Source organism: Phocoena sinus, chromosome 20 (assembly GCF_008692025.1).
Source record: "Phocoena sinus isolate mPhoSin1 chromosome 20, mPhoSin1.pri, whole genome shotgun sequence".
In the NCBI taxonomy this organism is placed as follows: domain Eukaryota; kingdom Metazoa; phylum Chordata; class Mammalia; order Artiodactyla; family Phocoenidae; genus Phocoena; species Phocoena sinus.
The window spans coordinates 36,880,550-36,896,504 of NC_045782.1; the positions used below are offsets into that span (position 1 = coordinate 36,880,550).

At 55.2% G+C, this 15,955-nt stretch overlaps 1 protein-coding gene across 5 annotated transcripts in view; it reads left to right on the plus strand.

Moving 5' to 3' along the window:
* The window catches only part of ARHGAP23 (Rho GTPase activating protein 23), a 93,938-nt gene that overhangs the window by 15,720 nt on the left and 62,263 nt on the right, over positions 1–15,955 (plus strand). Inside the window, exon 1 of one of the 5 annotated variants that reach the window (XM_032615612.1) lies at positions 14,284–14,473. The exons of the other annotated variants lie outside the window; for them this stretch is intronic. The gene's annotated coding sequence lies outside the window, so the exon portion shown is untranslated. Of the gene's footprint in view, positions 1–14,283; positions 14,474–15,955 lie in introns of those variants that run through there. 5 annotated transcript variants of the gene reach the window in all.

A 15,955-nucleotide genomic window follows, 5' to 3' on the forward strand; every position in this document is an offset into this window, starting at 1 on the left:
GGTTCCAGGCTCTCTCTGTGGGTCTTGGGACCTGGGTGGATATGACACAGCCCAGCTCTCAAGGGGTTCCTTGTCTGCTTTTCTCACCACCCAAAAGCTCCACTAAGATTTTTTCAGGGGTTCTGAGATGTGCATCTACAGTATCTGCCAGTCCAGAACACCCCTTGCCACCCCCCAAAATATTATCATAAAAATTGGCCTGATCTAACTGGGGAGACAGACCCAGTTAGACAGACCCTGTCTTCACATCATTTGAGTGTGAATGAGGTCACAAAAGTGGTAACAGGAGTTTACAGATGGAAACAGTGTCACTGGGGAGAATTGCTATAGGGATTGGTTAAAAACCAGTTGGTGATATGATTAATCTCCTTTCTCTCATCTCGTTTCCAAACAATAGTTAACAATAGTTAAGCTGAGGATTCTTTATCGAAACTTCTTTTGATCAATTTTCAAGGACCCCCATGAAGTGGTTGTACATTTACTGATATAAGAACCAAGACCCTGAGAGGCTAAATTACTCCACCAAGGGTCACCCGGCATCCGAATTTAAATCTGGGTCTTTCTGAATCCTAACTAAGGCTGTCCTGTGTCACGGCTACATTCCCTGACAAGGAAGAGCCTGGGAGCACAGCTGCCACCCTGGGAAAGTGGACCCTTCCCCCTGCCCCCAGCTGAGCCTTGAAATCCAAGTAGGGGTTGGCCTAATGAGGGAAAGGTGGTGGATGCAGGCAGCACAGTTATGTCCTGCTTCTCCGGGACTCTGCTTGCACAGGGATTTCCCCTATGCCTCCCTGGAGTCTGGGTTTGCTCACAAGTGGTGTGGAGGGCCCCATGGCTCTGCCAGTAAACAGGGGCTGAGTCCCTGCCTCCTCTAGAGATGCTCCAGCTCTGAGGGGAAGAAGACTTTGCCAAGGAGGTGAGGCTTGCCAAGGCTTGAAAGATGCCTGCTGGGATCGGTGGGGTGGTGGAGAAGGGAGAGCAGGGCATTCCAGGCAGAAGGACCCAGCGTGAGCAAAGGCAAGGAGGTGTGAAACAGCCTGGCCTCTTGTGGGGTCGATGAAAGCAAGACTGAGAGTAAAGAGAGATGAGATTGTCAAGGCCAATGAGGGCCAGATCCTGTCCCTCTCGTCCGTCATCATGGCGGATCCTTCATGCCATACTAAGGAACTTGACTTGGTCCCGTAGATACTGTGGAGCCATGGAAAGGTGTCAGGAAGTGGAGGCAGCAGACCAGCTGAGAGCTGATGAGGGCTAAACGTGGAATTGGAGATGGAGAGGAGAGGATAAGAGTGGGATGCATCCCCCTCTTCCCCTCCCCAGAAGCTTCCGTGCCACCTCTTCCCCTTGTCTGATTTAGCCTTCCCTGCCTTCTCCATTTCACAAACTTCTATTTATCCTTCAATGCTCAGTTCAAATATCCTTCTCTGTAAATCTGCCACCCCTCCCCCCACCAGCCACCAATTCCTCGAATATATGGGGATTTCCTCCTCTGGGGACTAGACTTTAAGCCCCATCAGGGTAGGGACTTTTGTCTTGTTCACTGCTCTATCTCCAGCTTCTAGACCAGGCCAAGTTGAATGAATATTGTTGACTGATGAACTGAAAATTTCCATAGCACTTCGCACTGCCTTGTGAAAACCCCATGATAATAATAGGAGTATTGGTTGCAACTAACATTTATTGAACATTTCAGTGCCAGGCACTGCTGTGCTCAGCACTTTATACAGACTCGCTCTTTAATCTGCACAACAACCACCTCATGGAGAATAGATTATCTCTATTTTATAAACGCAGAAACAGAAGCTCAGAGAGGTTAGTAACTAGTCCAAAAGGATACACAGCTAGGAAGTGGGATTCAAGTTGGGATTCAAAACCAGATTCCTCTGAATCCTGTTTAGGAATGTTTAAACCCTACGCTCTGCAGCCTTTTAATTTTGTCTCATGTCTGTTTCTTCATAGAATCTCATTTTTTTTTATTAATGAAAAAAAATCCTTTGTGGACTACTGAACTAAGATTTGTTGAACAACTTCTATGTGCTAGGCACTCCACACTAAGCCCCCTCAAGGACCCCATTTACAACTGAGGAGACTTGAGAGGAAAGAGACTTGACTGGGGTCACACAGCTGGGAACCTGATCTTACAACTCTTTGACGGCTCGCCCTCCGGGACACCTATCAATAGTGCCAGAATGAAAGAAAGAGGAGCCGGGCTCTGAGACTGACTGACTTGTTTGGGGGCACACAAGGGGCTGGACTGGGCCAGGGAAGTGCTCCCCACTTCCGTCACTGATGAAGAAAGGGGGTCCAGAGGCAGGGATGGAACTGTTGTAATTTCCCAAGTGCCCTGCTGTCTGTCAGACATGTGAGCTCCAAGGAGGAGAGTCTGACCTGGCGCTGGGGTGGGCGGGGATGGTATCACAGCAGCAGAGCCTTACCAGGACCTTGACAGAACAGGGTGAGAGGACTCCAGAGGCTGCACATATCAATGCGACTTCAGCCAAGGGGTGACCCGAAGGACCGCTCGGGAACCGCGGCTACCCGGGTGGAAGCCCCTGTGAGCAGGGGCCCTGCGCGGGTCTAGTGCCCCTTAGGACCACCTTCCCGGAAGGACAGAGACCCACCAATCAGATAAGCCAGCTGCTTTCTATTTGCATGTCATCTGCATGACCACACCTCTTCGCTCCTGCCACTCAGCCTCCGCCTCCAAGAGTGCCTCCTGGGCTTCCGCCCCATTTCAGGACCCTGTGCAGGGCTGGCGTGGGAGGGCTGGGCTGGGGGGCTGCGGGTCGTGAAGGGCAGATCTGGGCGGCCAGCCTGGCTGCCCTATTCATAGCTCAGGGGCTGGCGTAGTTCGCATATTTGGCGTTACTCACGTCTGGCTGGCCCGCGGCTGCCAACCCCTCCTTGCTCCTCCCTCCCTCTTCTTTCCTCCTCTCTTCGCTCTTCCCTCTGTCTCCTCTCCCACCTTCGATCTCTACCAATTTCCCTGAAATCTAGGGTTGGCCGAACCCACAGGAGGAAACTGAGGCCTAGGGAGGGGGCGTGTCTTTCGGCCGGGCCTCCAGGGAGAAACCGGTAGTAATGAGGCGTATAATGAGGTGGCTGAGAGCCTGGGCTCTGCCGGCAGACAGACCTGAGCTTGAATCTGAGCTGCCGCTAGCTGTGGCACCCCAGCAAGTTCCTTAGCTTGCAGTCCGGGAAGCTTTTCAGAAACAGTCAAGCTGTGACCTCGAGGATAAGGGATCAGTTAAGGGAAGGTCGGGGAGGGAGAGAGACAAATGTTATATTCCAGGGAGAGGGAACTGTGGATGTGGTGGACCAGCCCTGAGTGGACAAGGGCTTGGCCAGCTGAGGTGAAGGGACAGCGGACCCTACAAAAGAGATGAAGCAGCTTCCCTTTTCTCCCCACCCCTTACTCCCTTATTCCAGCACCCCCCACTTTCTGGATCTGGTTCCTACTGAGGAAGGAGCAGGGAATACAAAAAGATGGACAAAGATGCGAAGCAGCCTCTGCCCCAGGGTGACCTTTCCTGGGGGCAGGGGGTTTGCCAACCGTCGGCTCTCTCTGAGGAGAAGCTCATTCATTCCTGTACGTTCAGAAGCAGTGTGCCGAGCACCCAGTCTGTGCCAGGTGCCGTGCCAGGAGCTGTGGATTTGACTGCCAGCAGAGCAGACACGGTTCCAGCCTTCCAGAACTCACAGCCCCAGGGGGGAGACGTTGGTCAAAATAACCTCATAAATATACAGGCACCATCTCGAGAGTGCCGTGAGAGGGTGTAAAGGGACCTGACCTGGTCTGGGGTCCAGAGGAGGTGTCTCTGGGGAGTGACTTTTTTGCTGAGAACTGCAGGGTGGGTAGGAGTTAATTAGGGTGTGGGTTGGTGAGGCAGGGAGGGAGCCAGGGAAGAGAGAGCAGCATTCCAGAAACAGCATGTGCAAAGGACCTGAGGCTGGAAGGCTGCCTGGTCCGCAAAGGAAATGGAAGGAGGCCAGGGTAACTGGAGCACAGAGAAAGGGGGTGTGGTGGGCATGGAACCTAGAGGCACGTCCCACAGGGCCTGGTGGTCACAGTATTAAAACAATTAGTCTGGACTGTAAGGGGCCAGAGGAGTGATGGAGACTTGGGGTGGAGTGGACATGGTGAAGTGGGTGGACTCAGGAGACATTTGGGAAGCAGAGTCCACTCTGATGGGTGGGATGTAGGGCTGGGGCCATAACCCCTCCCATTTATTTGTTCCCAGAATGCTTTCCCAGCAACTGTGTCAGGCTGCTATCCCTAGCTTCATTTTGTAGTTGAAGAAATAAGAAAACCTCTGTGAACTTGAGGTCACACAGCCAGAAAAGAACTAGGGCCAATACCATTGGCAAGTGTGACCCTTTCTCTAGATCAGCTTTTCTCGATGCTGGGCCAGTGGTCTCTCTCTCTCACCAGCCTTCTATCCCCCACCCCTAGGCGCCCTGTGGGTTAGCTCAGCATTCCCTACCTAGCACCAGACTGGGTGGGGGACCCAAGAGGCCAAGGTGGTGTGTGGGTGTGTGTCACACTTATCCCAAGAGGCTGCTCTGCTGTTAAATGAGGTAATGCATGCGAAGTGTGCCTGGCATATAGTGAGGGTTCAACAGATGTTAATTACTGCTGTGGCTGTTACAATGTCCCCAGATGCAGAGCCAGGCACATGGTAAGGGGGAGGATCTGGGGCCGAAGGCGTTGCTGCCTGGCCTCTTCTGACCACAGAGCCCAGCACAGAAATCATCTCAGCTCCCTCACAGGCAGGAGCCGGGGGAGGTTGTTTGTCCCTGCAGAGCCACCATCCATCCCTTCCACCCTTCCAGCTGCCTCTTCGGGCGTCATGGGCTGGATTAGGGAGCGGTTCAACTCTTAGGCAGGGTGAAGGGATAACCTGGGCAGGTTGAGCAGGGCCTGGGGTGATGGGGGAGGGGGTGGTTTCAGGGGTGGAGCTGAGAACCTCTCCCTGCAGGGAGCCCCATGTGCCCTTGGGGAGACTTTTGGGATCTGCTGAGACCTGCCTTGGGAGGGGATGACGTCTCAGCTTGACTTGGACTGAGCGATCCCCTGGAAGAAACCAGTAGGTGCATCTGTTGTCTCTGCCCAGGTGGTCAGATAACAGGAAGAATTTCCAGAGAGAGGTGTGGGGGACAATAGGAAGAGCCATGGCCAGAGTTCTCCCCCAGCCTCCTCTGAAATGAGCTGTTCAGTGTGGAGTCAAAGAATGGATACGATGATTTTGGAGAAGAGTCATTGCAGGCATTTTCTGGCCTTCAGGAATGACTGTCCCTAACATGATCTAGTCTGAAAAAGGGCTCTGGCCTCTCTCCAGGACTCCTTGACCAACTAAAGTGAGACCCTTCCCACAGTTGCTCTGTCCTTCTGCAGAAGACCCTGCTCCTCTGTACGAGATGGGGAGGGTGACCCTGGGGCCTGGTTGGGGGCCTGGAGAGTGCAGTGGGGGAGGTGGGGTGGAAGGAATGAGGGCACCCTGCCCACTCTGGGCTGTGAGGGAGCTAAGTGTGCCAGACCTGGGCCACCAGGGGGCTCTCCCGCACACGGGACCTGCCTGCGTCCCTGACAAGACTGCATCCTTCAGCGTTCAGGCATGGTTTTCTTGGACCGTGTGCACGAGAGAGCACGCGAGAAGGGGGTCTTGCCTCTATGTGCACACCCTGGTATGTGTGTATATGTTACGGGTGGATGTAGGCTTGGGAAAGACGTGTGTGCTGAGGGGGGGTGTCAGGCCTCAGGGGGCCAGGAACCCCATACTTAGCCTGGCTTTTGCTAGAAAAACTCTTCCAAGGTTCTGACACCTTGGAACGTGGCCTCTCAAGGGACTGTGCATCCATCAGTCCAGCCTCCGATAGATGGTAGGTCCTCGTCAATGCCAAGGACCTACTCTGTGGGAGGTTCAGACTCCCCTGGAAGCCTGAGAGCTCCCCTTGTGCTCGGTCTACGAGGGCCTCAAAGATGACAGCAGGGGTTCTGAGAAGGCACAATGGACGGGGTGGGAGGGAAAGGTCCTCCCGGCAGGAGGTACCCAGCTGTCCTGGGCAATCTCTGTGGGCAGGGCCTGCTCCTGGGCCCCATTGGAAGACCCATTCATTTGTTCCACCTTCTTTCAATGATATATATTTTTTTCATTTGAATTCTGACTTTGCCATTTTTTTTGGCGTGTGGCAAAACATACATAACTCAGAATTTATCATTTCTAAGTGTAGAGTTCAGTGGCATTAAGTACATTCACATCGTCGTGCAGCCATCACCATCACATGCCTCCAAAGCTTTTTTTTTTTTTTAATTTATTTATTTCTGGCTGCATTGGGTCCTTGTTGCTGCGTGCGGGCTCCCTCCAGCTGTGGCGAGCGGGAGCCACTCTTTGCCTTCGCCGCCGCCGCCGCCGCCGTGCGTGGGCCTCTCTCTGTGGTGGCCTCTCTCGCTGCAGAGCACGGGCTCCAGGCGTGCAGGCTTCAGTAGTTGTGGCTCACGGGCTCCAGAGCGCAGGCCCAGCAGTCGTGGCGCATGGGCCCAGTTGCTCCGCGGCATGTGGGATCCTCCCGGACCAGGGCTTGAACCTGTGGCCCCTGCATTAGGCAGGCAGATTCTTAACCACTGTGCCACCAGGGAAGCCCCTCCAGAGCTTTTTTCATCTTCCCAAACTGAAACTCTGTACCCACTAAACCATAACTTACATTCCCCTTTCCCGCAGCCTTTGGCAACCACCATTCTATTTACTGTCTCTATGAATCTAGGTATCACATATAAGTAGAATCATAAAATACTTGCCTTTTTGTGTCTGGCTTATTTCACTTAGCATAATGTCTTCAAGGTTCATCCATGTTGTAGCATGTGTCAGAGTTTTAAGACAAAATTCCATTGTATGTTTGTGCCACATTTTGTTTATCTAATTCATCTGTCATTGGACATTTGGGTTGTTTCCACCTTTTGGCTTTTATGAATAATGCTGCTATGAACATCATTGTACAAATATCTGAGTCCCTGCTTTCTCTTCTTTTGGGTACATGGCCAGATGTGGAATTGCTGGATCATATTGTAATTCGATGTTTAATTTTTTGAGTAACCACCATACTGTTTTCTACCATTTTGCATTTCTACCAGCAAGACATAAGAGTTGCAATTCCTCCACATTCTCGCCATCAGCAAATAATTTTTGAGAGCCTACTGTGGACAAAGCACTCTAGCGGTACAAATACATTTCTTTACTTTTTTAAAAAAGCTTATTTATTTATTTTTGGCTGCGTTGGGTCTTCGTTGCTACATTGGGGCTTTCTCTAGTTGCGATGACAGGGGCTACTCATTGTGGCGGCTTCTCTTGTTGCGGAGCACGGGATCTAGGCGTACGGACTTCAGTAGTTGTGGCCCATGTGCTCAGCTGCTTCATGGCATGTCGGATCCTCCTGGGCCAGGGTTCAAACCCGTGTCCCCTACGTTGGCAGGAGGATTTTTTTTTTTTTTTTTTTTTGCGGTACATGGGCCTCTCACTGTTGTGGCCTCTCCCATTGCAGAGCACAGGCTCCGGACGCACAGGCTCAGCGGCCATGGCTCACGGGCCCAGCCGCTCCGCGGCATGCGGGATCTTCCCGGACTGGGGCACGAACCCGTGTCCCCTGCATCGGCAGGCGGACTCTCAACCACTGCGCCACCAGGGAAGCCCCAGCAGGAGGATTTTTAACCACTGCACCACCAGGGAAGCCCACAAATACGTTTCTGAAAATTTAGTAGCTATTGTCCTTAGGAAGCTCTCAGTCTAATGTGGGAGACTCAGGCCAGGCCCTTGAGCAGTCTCCAATCTGAGGGGAAAAGACACAGGCCATGACCTCTGGGAGACTCTGGACTAATATGGGGCAAAAACAACAAAAACAACAATCCTGCTGTCAGGGAGCCCAAGCTGATGGAGGAAGCATAACTTCTTCCTTTTGGGGTGTCCCCAGACAGGCCCAGAGACCAGAATGGATACGTGGAGGGCATGCCTTGAGACAGTCAAGGGGCTGATGAGTGTCGTAAATCAGGGGCTGGAGAGGGCTTGTGGTGGGCCCTAGCCCACGCTGGCCCACAGTTGCCTGGGCGATGGCCCCACTGTTTACTCTGTGGCTGGCTCCAGACTCACCGTTTTCTGCAAGTGCTCATTTCCCACCATGAGGAAAGCTACTCATCTTTAGTTTCTCCTCCCTCTGGTGTCCCTGAGGAGGGAACTGGTTCTCTTGCTAGGAGGGGGCCCTGCCAGCCTGGCACCTTTGCCATCCTCCTTGTCTGCTGGGAGCAGGTTCCATCCTGGGGTCTCATGTTGCCCGCCCCTTCCTCACTCCCAAATGGCCTACTGACAGGGCTCTGGGCCTGCCGAAGTTCTGCTATGGAAGGGGGGCTCCCTATGATTCCTCCCTGCTTATTAGGGGGAGGTGGGGCACATAGGGGCCTGTAGGGGGTAGGCAGTGAGAGGTGGTGGTGATGACCTCATGAGTAGGTTCGCCTGGGTTTGTACAGACCTCCTTGAGTGTCTGCATGTGTCAGTGTCTTTGTGTACATGTGGCTGAGTTGTCTGCATGTCTGAATGTGAGTGTGGTTGGGTGTGTGAGAGTGTGAATATTCAAAAGACAATAAAAACATCTTGCATCGACCTTGAGGGCATCATGCTAATTGAAATAAGGCAGAGAAAGACAAATACCTTACGTATGATCTCACTTATATGTGAATCTAAAAAGAACCCCCCCAAACAAACCCCACCCCAAACCCCAAGCTCACAGATACAGAGAACAGACTGGTGGTTGCCAGAGTGGCGGGGGTGTGGGGTGAAATGGGTGAAGGGAGTCAAAAAATACAAACTTCCAGTTATAAAATAAATAAGTTCTGGGGCTGTGATGTACAGCATGGCAGCTATAGTTAATAATAGAGTATCGCATGTTTGAAAGTTGCTAAGAGGGTAGATCTTAAAAGATCTCATCACAAGCAAAAATTTCTGTAACTAAGTATGGTGACAGATGTTTAACTAGACTTATTGTGGAGATCATTTCAATATATACATAAACATCCAATCATGCGTTACACCTGAAACTAATATAACGTTCCATGTCAATTATACCTCAATAAAAATTTTTTAAAAAAGAAAACAAACAAAAGCTTGCATTTATTGAACCCCTATTATATGCTCAAGACTTTCTTTAATTGACTTAATTCTCCTAAGAACCTATGAGGTGGAACTTAGTGTCATTCCCATTTTAGTGGTGAGGAACTGAGGCTCAAAGAGGTTAAATAACTCACCCAAGGTCTCACAGCCAGAAAGGGGGAGGGATAGGACTCAGTCCCAGAAGTCCTGGATTCCAGAGGACCCTGGAGCCCACGTGCTAACCCCTGAGCCGTACTGCCACCGGAAGAACTAGGGGATTCTGTGCTGCTTGGGATTGCGTTGGTCCCTCCTTGATTTCTGGCATCACGAGTGCTTCCTCCTCCCTTTTCTCTCACCCGCCCCTCCCCCAGCCTTCCTTGGCTTGGGCCCAGTTTCAGGGTGGGAGAGGAGTGTCACAACACCCTCACTCAGGGCAAGACTGGCCCTGGATGGGGAAAGCACGGGGTCTGGAGAGACCCTCTGAACCACCCCGCTGCCCGCAGGCTAGACCGAGTGTGGGGTTCCCAGGTTCCCGGTGACGCGGGGTTATCTGCACATTGAGGGTGTTGGGGAGACCCGGGCCTGCCTGGCCGGCTCATCCGCTTGGCCTGTTGGGGCACGTCGGGACTGCACACAAGTGGTGCTGGGAAGCAGGCATCTGAGTGGGGCAGGAGGGTGGAGGAGGAAGGAGGGGGCGGCCGCCCTTGAATGAGGAGACTGGGGCAGGGGTCAGAGGCCCAGGCGTGGGCGGGGCGGGCATGCCTTGGGTATCGCATTGCCTACATGCCTGGGATGAACGGGCTGGCAGGGGATTTGCTCCGTCTGTGTGTGAGGTTGTGTGTGTGGGGTGTCCCAGTTTGACGGTGTGCGATGGGTGTATGGAACCAGTCGGAGCTTTAGAAATGCCGGATGATTCTCTTGGGTTGGGGGCATTGTTTGTCCTGTGGTTTGAAGCCTGCATTCTGGGAGGAGGCACATAGCAAGCAGAGGAAGGAAATGCAGGCGAATTGACCCTGGGACCCCTCTCTCTCACTTCCTGAGCCACATGCCCTTCAGCAGTATCAGTTTCCCTCCTTCTCCTATCACCTGACCCTTGGGCTGCAGGATGCTTCCCTCTTCCCCAGTTTCTGGTTGTCAGGCTGGTGCCTGCAGCCTCCTGCTCCTCCAGCTCAGCCCACTCTGCTTCAAAGGCTTACCTGGGAGGCCCCTAACCCCACTCTCAAACAAACTGTCCGCTCCCAGAGAGAAGAGGCCCTGAACCCCTGACACAGGGGCTCCTTTGGTATGTGTATGGGGGTCTCCCTTGGTGGGGCTGAAGGCAGCTGGCTTGGGCCTGGATCTGGAATTGGGAACCCCTGAAGACTTTAGGAGCTAGGACAACACTAGTAGAACGGTAAGCGCCCTGAGGGTAAGGTCTACACTCATCTTGTTTTTCTAAGGTGTCCCAGCCCCCAGCACAGCCCCTGGCCCACAGCAGGCACTCAAGTCGTGGTTCTTGAATACATAAATGAGAGGATAATGGAAAGAGATCTGAGTTAGGGGTTAGAACCCTGGGATGGTCCCACCTTAGTAAAAGCAAGCCTTGAACCAGTCACTTGTCCTCTTTGAGTCTCAGTTTCTGCATCTGAAAAATGGGTATAAAAACAATCTCAAATATTCAACTCTTAGGGTAAGGGTCAAATGAGATAAAGTGAAAGTGCTTTCAAACAGTAAAGGATGATGATCTCACGTGGAGAGAGGAAGACCGGATGCCCTCCCTTTGGGGGTGTAGTCCCCAAGCCCTCCGCAGGAGACCTTCAGGAAGATAAGGTTGAATGGATTTTGCAAGCTGGTCAAACTAGAGGATTGATGGGAGGGACTGCTCAGCGGGGTAATTCCTGATTTGGGGGGAGGAAGCTGGGGAGGGTGTAGGGGAGGAGGACTCACACCAGGCAGGAAGGCTTGGAATAGAATCTCAGCTACGCCTGGTATTTCCCAGCCCTTGGCCCCCTCCCCCACTGAACTCTGGGGCCCACCCCACATTCCTTTCCCAAAGGAAATGGGGGAGGGGGCCGAGAGGCTCCCCAGGCCTGGAAGATCATCTATTCAAACTATGTATAAGTTTCTAGGCCCTGTGGTGTGTACCTTGCTCCTGACATGCCTGTGGAGAAAGCTGGGGTGGAGTGGGTGGGGTGGGGAAGGTGTGGGTTTGTGTTGGAGGAGGCTGTTACCTCCTTCTGGGGGCCTTGTTGCCCCTGCCAGATTAGAGGGCAGGAGATGGGCGTCATAGATGGCTTATCATTTCCCAGGTCTCAGCTGCCCTGAATACAGAAACTCCGTGCTGCTTCTCCACCTCACCTCTCCCTGCAGCCCTCAGAGCCAGCCCTCAGAACCCTTAGCAGTTTCGAGGGAGGGGGGGATTCTTTTTTTTTTTTAATGAATTTATTTATTTTATTTTTGCTGCGTGTGGGCTTTCTCTAGTTGCGGTGAGCAGGGGCTACTCTTCGTTGAGGTGTGCGGGCTTCACACTGTGGTTGGCTTCTCTTGTTGCGGAGCACAGGCTCTAGGTGCACAGGCTTCAGTATTTGTGGCTCACGGGCTTAACTGCTCCGTGGCATGTGGGATCTTCCCTGACCAGGGCTCGAACCTGTGTCCCCTGCATTGGCAGGCAGATTCTTAAACACTGTGTCACCAGGGAAGCCCCAGGGAGGTTGATTCTTGATCCAGATACACAGCAGCACCTGTTGGCCCTGAGAGGCTCCATGGGGCGTGAGAGGGGAGAGTGAGTCTTATTTCCTCAGAACCAGGGACTGGACTTGCAGCAAGAGGAAAGGAAGTTAGGCAGCTGGGGGGACTAACTGGCTGCCTGCTGGGAAAGCAGGTCAGACTCTGAGTCAGGACATCCCTGTGGTCATTGCCCTCCATTTGGGGCGGCAGAGTCTGACATGGCTGAGGACATTCTCTGTGGTGCTTCCAGCTGGTCTGAGGCCCTGGTCTTTGGAGGGCATGACAAGGGCAGGAATGATCCTGACCCAGAAGCCTCGGTTTTCTAGTGATGGGGGCGGGGGACGTGCTGATGGAGATGCCAGGAGTCCCGCTACCCCTGACCGCGGTCCTTTCCCACTCTGTCCCAAGCCCTCCTGACTCAGCGCTGGTGGCAGCCTCGCTCTTCCCTTCCGGCTTCCGCCAGGGTGGGGGTGGGGGTCCAGCTCCTGCACAGGGGGCCCAGCAAGCGGGAAACAGGAAACAGGAGAACAAAACCGTTCCCTGGCCCCACATGCCTCACCCTCACCCTTCCTCCACCCCCCACCCCCGCTCCTGCCCACCCCCCACAGTCCTCTATTTCTCTTCCTTCTCCCCTTGGTTTCCCCTCCTCTCTGTGCCCCTCTTTCTCTCTCCTCTACCTCCCCGCACAGGATCCTCCATCCTGGCCTGTCCTTGCTGGGGACAGCAGGTGATGGGATGAGGGAGCGAAGGGGGAGCTGACTCTTATGCCTGGTTCTCCCTTCTGGTGGCTTCCCCCCCAAGGGCCCAACCCTATGACTCTTCCTTCCCCGACTCCTAGATTTGGGAGCAGGGTTGGGCTGGATCTGCTCCCCTCTGCCCCCAGCCTCCCTTACCTGGATGCTGGCTAGAATTTAGGTATAAGACCCGAAGTTGGAATGAGGGGCTCCGGACTTGGAGTCCCAGCGCTGCCCTAACGAGCTGGGTGCTCTTGGGCTTCTGTTGTTTTCTGAAAACTAGGTCAGGGCAGTGGCCCCAGGCCCCGGGGAGTGGCTGTGCGGGGGGAGCACACGGTAGACAGTCAAGCGGAATAGAAATGGGGGTGACCATGACACGCCTACTAGCCAAGGCCTCTGTCGGCCCCACCCAGGAAGGGGCCTGGGAAGAGAGAGAGCCAGGAAGGGGCGGAGGGCAGGGTCTGCCATGGACTGGGGCTTCCTGTCTGACTCACATGCTAGGGGTGAGGTGGGGGCCAGCTTGGAGCCCATTGTTGGCTTGTGGTGGCCCCTCTGGGTAGAGCATAATGGGCAGGGGGTCCTGGGGAAAAGGGTCCATCACACGCTCCCACAGGTGGTGGTGGGAAGGGTATAACGTGACTCTGAGGTGGGGTGATTATGAGAGAGCGCTGCTGTCTGAGCAGGGCAGTGTGTGTGAGTGTGTGTGTGTGTGTGTGTGTGTGTGTGTGTGTGTGTGTGTAAGAGACCTGAGGGGGCACGGCAGCAATGCATGGAGTGGGTGTGCTGGGTAGTGTGTGCACGTCCTCTAGGTGTGTGCCTTCGTGGGGTTTGTGGGTCTCTCTGTGGGGTGGGTGTGGAATGTATGGGTGGGCAGGTGGGGGTCTGGTGTGCTTTCAGGGGCACAGTGGGTATGCTTGCAAATGTGTCTCTGTGGGGTGTGTGGGCCATTGTACCCATGGGAGGGTGTTCAAAGTGTGTGTGCATACAGAAGGATGTCCACGTGCAATGTGTATATGAGGGGAATAGTGTGTTTGTGTGTGTGTAGGGTATGTGGACAGAGGGGGAGTGAGTGACTGTGTGTGTGTCGGGGAGGGTGTGGGGTGTCTAGATGTGTGTGTGGTGCGGGTCTGTAAAGGTGGGCTGGGTGTGTGTTTACATATGTACGCGTGGGAATGTGTATTTCTCTGGGGCACCAGCCCCTGGTTGAGCTTTGGACTGGAAGGAGTATAAGCGTGCGTGGGCAGGTACAGTAAGTTTTTGTGTGAGTGGGGTGTGTGTGCGTGTGTGTGACTGCGGGGGCTCTGTGCAGGCCCTCTCGTGTGTGGGGGGTGTGAGTGTGTGGGATGGGGCGGCCGCGCACAGGGGCCGCCCCGGAGGGGGAGGCGTCTGCCCTGCGAGACTCGCCGGCGTGTCCGGGCTCAGGCGCCCTCGGCCAGGAGGCGCGGGAGGCGCGGAGCTGCTGCAGCCGTCCTGCCGCCGTCCGCGCGGGCCGTCCGTCCCCTCGGGGCCCCAGGGCTCCGGGCCCGTGGCTCCGGGGGGCGGGCGGGGACCCCCGGGGCCCGCCCGCCACCGCCACCGCCGCCGCCGCCGCCGCCGCCCGGGGGGCCGAGGACGCCGCCCGCCGGGCGCCGAAGAGCGGCCGCCGGCCCCCGCGCAGCGCGCCAGTCTCCGGAAGCCCGGCACACGGCGCGCTGGGGCCGGGGCGGCGGCCGGGCCCGGGGGCCCCCGCCGGCCGCGGCGCTCGTGGGCAGCGCTGTGTGGCGCGTGGAGCGCGCGGGGGCCGGGGGCTGGCGCTGGGAGCGCGCCGTCGGCGTGGACTGCAGCGCCCCGGAGCCGCGCTGCCTCTGGCTGCCCTGCCTCAGCCACAGCGACCGCCGCGCGCCCGGGCAGCGCCCGGCCAGGGTGAGCGCCTCGGGGGCCAGCGGGGTCGGAGGCAGGGGCAGGGGTCCGGGCAGGCCTCGCCCCGGTGGGTGGGACCGGGCCACCAACTCCCTGCGTTCCTTGAGCTGTGTGCGCCCTGCGCTTGGGGACCGATCCCCTCCGGAGTGGAGAGTGAGTGAGAAGCTGGAGAGATGTAGGTGAGGGCGGCAGGCTCATGGCTGAGAGCTTTTCCAGGGGTGCCGGATTACAACCCTCAGTCTGCTGATGGCCTCCAGTGGGCTCAAGCCTCTTGGTTTATAGGCGGTGGAAGGATGGAAGGGACCAGGGTTGTCTGAAGAGATGCCAGGACATGGAATCCTGCAGAGTTTGGGCTGGCAGTGACCCTGAGTCAGAACCATGCAGGGGTACCCTAATGAAGCAGGAGGGGCACCACTCTGCCGTCTCCCTGGTAGGGGACCTGGGTGCAGAGACACACAAGGGTTTTCAAGCGAGCCAAGGAGACTGAGGTGGCAGAATGGGCCCCAGCAGGTAATGAGTGATCTCAGGGTGAGGACTGACAGGGCTGGAGAGGGGGGTGGGGACAGTGTTTCTGATGTCCGGGATCGACCAGGCTGGTAGGGCGTGAGTCACAGTGGGCACCATGCCCAGCATGAAAGCTGCACTCCCTGCAATGACCTCTTTATGCTTCTGGGGGAGGGGAGGAGCAGGACTCCTGGGTTCTAGTTCCTGGTGTTGCCAACCCACCACGAGTCCAGTTCTGTCTAATTTGTGGCCCTGGGGTCACCTGCCCTTCTCCCACCATCAGTTGTATTTCTAGATGTCTCTTTCTTTCCTGACATGAGAGTGGGAGTGTTTGGAAATAGATCTGGGCCTGGGAGCATTAATCAGTGATTTCCCTATGTCTTCTGAGCCTCTCGCTCTCCTTCCCCTTGTCTCTGTGCCTACCTCAGACAGCAGAGTTGGGGATGTGTGTGAACTGTACCTCTTCCCAATCTAATCACCTTCCATTGCTGCTCCCTTCTCTGTTTCTGCATCTGTCACCTCCCTCCCCTTCAAGACGAGAGCAAGACCCAGTATTGTCCCAGATTGGAGGGGAGGAGAGGAGAGGAAACATGCATGTATAACAGAATGAAGGACTGAGGTTAAAACTAAGGAAGAGCTTCCCACAGGAGAGCGGCGAAATCTGGCCACTGATGGGGGCCTCAGTGTCTCCTCTTCAGGCAGGGTGTGGTAGCTGTGGTGGGGGATTACCACACTGACATTCTCAGGAACCTCGTTGGCAGGGATGGGGGAAGGAGCAGTGGAAGGAAGGAATAGAGGAAAGGAAGAGGTAGAGCTTAGGGAGGGGACACCAGTGGTGCCTGGGTGAGGAGAGGACCTGAGAGAGAAAGGCATGCCCACTGCCCTGGATTACAGGCCCCTCCTCCAACCGCCCCAACTGCCCCCGGGAGTGGCACCCCCAGGCAGCTGGCAGCTCCAGTCAGGATGTGTGCTGGGGGAAAG